This window comes from Adiantum capillus-veneris, chromosome 10 (genome assembly GCF_014529385.1).
Source record: "Adiantum capillus-veneris isolate H3 chromosome 10, ASM1452938v2, whole genome shotgun sequence".
Taxonomy (NCBI): domain Eukaryota; kingdom Viridiplantae; phylum Streptophyta; class Polypodiopsida; order Polypodiales; family Pteridaceae; genus Adiantum; species Adiantum capillus-veneris.
In genome coordinates this window covers 110830872-110836889 of record NC_140940.1, presented here as the reverse complement: position 1 = coordinate 110836889, position 6018 = coordinate 110830872, and positions in this window count along the sequence as shown.

The window sequence follows — 6018 nt, the reverse complement described above, 5'->3', positions numbered from 1 at the left end:
GCTCACAGACAGCTCACTACCTTATCTACTTACTAACAGTGCTGCTAACCACTAACTAATCTACTAACTAATCTGTCTGTTAACTGCCTACTGACAGTGAGCTAACTGTCCACCTACTTCCTCTCTCACTACCTTACTGTGCAAAGACTGTGTGCAGGCAAACCTTGACAGAAACTGTGTGCAGACTGTGTGCAAGCAGAAATTGCTAACTGCCTTTCTACTTATTCATTCACTGCAAACAAGCTAACGACTACTAATTGTGCAAAGACTGTGTGCAAACAGAAAACACAACATTATGCAGAAAGCACAGAACTTGCAGACAACACAGAAATTAACAACTTACAGAAAAACAACTCATTCCTCTTCCTCTTTCTCTTCTTTCCTACTACAAACAACTCATAGGAGAAGCACAAAGTGCCTCTTGGGCTTAGTGCAGGGCGATTCCCCGGCAGTGGCGCCAAAAATGTGTGCTCCTTGCTGCACTGTCGAAGCAAGGGACTTGCCGATACACCGTGTGCGAGCCACAAATGGCTCCAAGCACACAACAAGACTAATCTAGCAAGCTCAAAAGAGGGCAATGGTGTGTCACTCACCGTTCTATGCTCCTGCCGTGGAGGATTTCTCGCCGCGATGAAGAAGAAGCTGCAGTCGTGCCGCGCTCAACCGCTTCGCCGCCGTCGTGCCTTCGTAATGCTCGATCGCACACACACTCTCCCTCTCTCTCTCTCTCTCTCTCTCTCTCTCTCTCTCTCTCACACACACACACACACACACACACACATGCACACACACACGAGGAGGTGAAGAAGAAGAAGATGGAGATGGAGATGGAGATGGAGCAAGAGCACTCTTCTATTGCACAAATGAGAGAGTGAGTGAATTTTAGGTTTAGTTGGCTTTTATATGAGCTCACCCCATTCACACTTGGGCGCCCATGCTTAGCCAACTAATCCCTTGAATGTCCCAGTTAGAGTGCGCCTCTCATCGGCGATCACTCTTACCCTTTTCCTATTGGTTCGACAAGCCCGGTACCTGACTCTACCAAATACATAATACACGTCCGTCGTAGGTGATGGGGTGTCCGTGAGCCGTGAGGGTTAACAACTAGTTAAGCTCTTCCCACTCATCTTCAACCATACCTTCTGGTCTCTCCCCTTTGAGCTTCAGTGGCTTCACTTGTTTTTCTGCACCAAGACCTACCAAATCTGCTTCTTCCAGAATGGAAAGTTTGTGCCATCCATCTTCTTTATGTTGTAAAGAGTCTCACTTTGAGAAGATGCCATGTCTACCAACCTGTTTACTCATGGGAAAGATCAGGGAGAGTTTCCCCTGTAAACTGGCCTCTGTACACAATAAACAAGTTGTAAACAACAAGCTGAACACCTCTCCTCAAGAACTATCAGTATTTTGAAAAATTTTGACAGAGTCTCCCTTGTAAACTGAGCTTTGGAAACCAAAAGATAGCTAAAAAACAATCATAAATAGCTGACCAGTGAAAAATCTAAAAATCTTTGTAATATGCTATCATATAAGCATACACTGTCTCCTGTCTGGGCGATCAACGACATGACGCATAAGATGCAGTCCAGTGTCTACACAAAGTCATACATCCTATGGGATAAAAGTCGCCGAAGAGGATGCGTGTAGAGGGGAACTCCAGCAACCTAATCCACCTCACACTGGGTAACCCAGCCCCCAGTGCTTGGCTTCAAAAAACCTCACACACGACCCTCTCAGATGGCTGAACAAACTGCCCAAAACTAGCATACATACTTCAATAGACCAATCACTGTCCTATGACCTGTGCGGCGGTCTGTCTGCTAGCGTGACTCATAACTAGTAGATCCATAATCACAATACATCAATCTGCAATACATGCTAGTGGTGTCAAGCCCTCGTATGGCCACACCTCCCCTAGAACCTGGCAAGCACAAGAAGTAGCAATACAGACTGCAATATATATATCTAATGATATATATGGGTACTTGGTCTATAGATGATGCTTTGAAGACTAATGAGTGATGTATGTCGATGCCGATATTGATGCCGACCACCTTCTACTTGCCAATCTACACAAGACGGGTTTCTTTGTGGTGGAAACCTATCTTTTGATGTAGTGCTCAGAACAAAATTCTGAGGGCATAAACAACTTCAAAAGGGGGGTAAAACTCCATGTGACCTAATGGAAATACTCTGAGTGTGAATTTCCAAGCTCCGGATCTTGAATCTGCCTGAAAAGTGCACGCGCGCGATTACACAAAAACGCAATGAACCTTGCTCTGATACCAATTGAAGTCGCGGAGCGGAGCTTAGATCGACTCACACACATATACACACACACAAAGATACACAGACAGAGAGCTTACACAGTACACAGAGAATTCGTTGAAGGTTTATCTCCCAAATCTTATTATCCACACAAGTATAAGTGAGCATATAAAGTGTTAGTGATAAGTGAGTTAGGTGGGTCGCCGGCCATATCCGTATAAGAGGCCACTTGGGCTTTAATCCCAACACTGGTTCCTTCTTCTCCCTTAATTTCAAGGCCATTATCATTTGACCTAACTAGCACCTGTCTTGGCAATGGATACATGTCTCCTCCCATCCTTGGTGGCTTATCACATTGCGGGCTAATGTGGCCCAACTCTCCGCAAGTATAACACGTGGGCGTCTGCCTCTAAACCCTACCATTGCTTTGTCCAACACCATTCCTCGGTTTTTCTTCACCTCCTGACTGATTTGCAAACCTCACACGACCTCAATTATTTCCCACATTACCTAGCATGTTTAGACTGAGATTCTTCATTAAATCTACCACTTGCCTCATGTCTTACCTTATCCCATCATCTTGCATGACTGTAGTGACCACTGCTGGCATAACCTAACGATGTAACAGAAACCACTGGTTCATGATGAACCCCTGGCATGCGACCTTGCAAAGAATCCATAGGCTGAAACTTAGACCTCTTAGGCAAAGACTCTCCTCCTAGCCGACTCATTCTTCTCAGCTTCCACTCTTTGTTCCTCGCTACCTCTAGTGCATCTTCATATGTCCTAGGCTTCTTTAGCTCCACTCTCCAACGTATATTAGCACTTTTCCTTCTTCATCATGTCAGGTGGGGGTACCTGTGGTGCTAAGGCTTTGCACATCCGCTCCCAGCCAAGCACGTATGCACGCATCTACTGGCTCACCTTTCCTTTGCACCAAACTCTGTACTTCTTGCCACACTTTGTCAGGATCTTCTGTCTTAACAAACTCCACTTCCAATCCATGCCGTAGAGTATCCCAACTTAATCTCACAGGTGGATTAGCCACACACGACTCCTCTTCAAATGCTTTGGACCAAACTCGTGCTTCACTCTTCAAACAAATCTGGAGAAGATGTAACGTCTGCACTGGATCATGAATCTGATTGCTAATGCAGGCAACCCCCATCTTTTCCAAAAGTCTTCCACATCTTCATCACTTCTTCCATGAAATTCCGGATAAGACAAAGCCATGACTACCCCAGTTTCGATGCTTTGAGAACCCCTTCTAACACAGGTGCAAGAAGGCAAAACGTTTTACTGACTCAATCCCAGAAACTTCAATGGAGCTTAAGCTTTTAGAAAAGGATGAACACATGCACATCAAATAAGTTTTCATAGTTAATAATCAAAATAACAACAGGCAAAGGAGATTCTAGTATTTCTCTTAATCTTCTTGGCCCAAACATAAAGACTATGCAATGTTGGTAAAAATCTTCTTGTCCACATGAACATTTATCTAGATTCTTTGTGCAAAATAAAAAGGAGTGAATTGAGGTCCGTCGTGATTATCCATTAAAAGTCATCCATGCAGCTCCCAAGAAAGCACACTTGACTAATTACCCTCTGATTTTGCCAAAATTTCAGCTACATAATAATATAAATGGCTCAAAAGACCAAAAAACCAGCCATCACAACTTGGAAAAATTTTGGCAGAGTTTCTACATATTTTGAGCAGTAAAAATCCAAAATATCAACTGTATATATATGCATAACCTGCCAACAATGGTACCCAAGCATCAAGTAGGAATCACTAGTACATAGCCTATGACGAGGTCACGAAAAGGGTGCTCCACCGACCTGTATCATCAAAAGGGTCTCACACTCGAGAATCTCTTAGCTCAATAAAACCTCACCACGACCCTCTCACAAAGACTTATGCAAATCTCGTATAGTCAAGTCTGAGAAATGACTATCTTCCAGACTAAGTTTCAAAAATGGTTGGGACTGCCAAATAAAACCAAGTATGGCTCCACAAAGGCGTACGATGGCAGTATCCACAAGTAACATATAATACCAGACAATGCGCTCAAATAGGCGCCAAATGATGCATATCCACGACGACTGCAAGTGACTCCCACTTGCCAGTATATAACTCTACTCCAGCTACATGTACCTGTGTGAATCACCTATACCTGTACCTGTAACCTGTAACCTATAACCTGTAATCTCGAAGGTGAAGAAGGTACACGAAGAAGATCCTCCGTGGGGGTGTCAAAAGAATGTGAGCGGGATGGAAACACACACAATGCCTCTATAATCACCCGACACACACTCTTGGGATAACACACATACACACACACATACACACGCACATTATAAAGCACCACTCGGCTTACACAATCCACCTGGTCGAGATAGGGAACACACTGATGGAGTGAGAGGAGAGAGACTATCCATCTGCCCACTCAATAGAGAGAGAGAGACACACACACACATACACACACAAATTAGCTCAAAGGAGGAAGATTTTTTATGCTTAGATACAATTGATCTTGGGCCGACACCAATGGGGCAAATAGCTCACACCATATGGATGAAATATGCCAGATACAATCATAAATTTGAGCAGAGGCTTCGCTCACAAGAGAAACTTACACAACCAAAATAGCAAGAAAATAGTGAGAAATTTGGTAAAATGGACAACTTCATTGCATCCGGAACGATCAAAAACGCCAGTCTACAATATCAAAGTGCTCAAATCCGAGCTCGGATGAGCAGTTTATGGCCAAAACAGGCTCCAAAAATAGCAAAAATTGACTTGCGGCTATTTCTCCTCTTCTCTCCATGTTTTTTTTGGTATTTCTCCAGATTTTTAATGTCCACACTTCACTTTATCTCTTGCGAACACACTTCACTTTATCTCTTGCGAACCTTTGGCCTTTTGATTGACCTCAAACGGATCCCGAACAGGCCAAAAAATGGCCACGCAGTGCGTTTCTGTTACCCTTGTACATCCATCCGCACACTTGGCACTCAACTTTTCTCAATAATGCATCCCGCAATCACATAAAGTGGCCCCCAAATATAGTTCTCACAATGACCTTTTTGCACAATTCATCACAAGAAAACACTCCCGTTGTGTCCTCACTTATCCATGTGTAAGTCTTGATCCCATTCGTCCTCCTGACGCCATTGGATGCCACTTGATGCACCTGCTTACCTCATGGTGTCGGCCCGCTGATAGCTTCCTCTAGAAGTTTTATGCTCTACCAACTCCTCATTAATATAGAAAAAACACACTGATACTGGTGACTGTACTATGTACACATTGTCCTATCTGGACACATGTGGACCCCACGTAACCACCTGGCTATGGACAATGGGCAATTATTTATTTGATGAACCATGCATCTGTATGTACATATGCGTAATCACTTCTTCCAAAAAACTCCTAACAACGCCTACCCAAAAGACCGCCATGGGAACTAGGAAACACCTGTCCTGGCATGGATTTACAACACATGCCAACCAATGCACTTGAGGAATAGAGCTTTACCCTTCACCAAATAACTCATCAAAATCAAAATTTTAAAGTGTAGACACACCACCAAACGAGAGATTTCACAACCTACCACACACCAAACTGCCTGCGCGATGCCATATCATGTACCTTGTGGGGAATAGATTTTATCTCCCAAACCACAACTCCAAAGGGATGATTTTAAGCCTCAAAATTCTTTGCATGTTTTGCAACAAAATTTTTTAAGA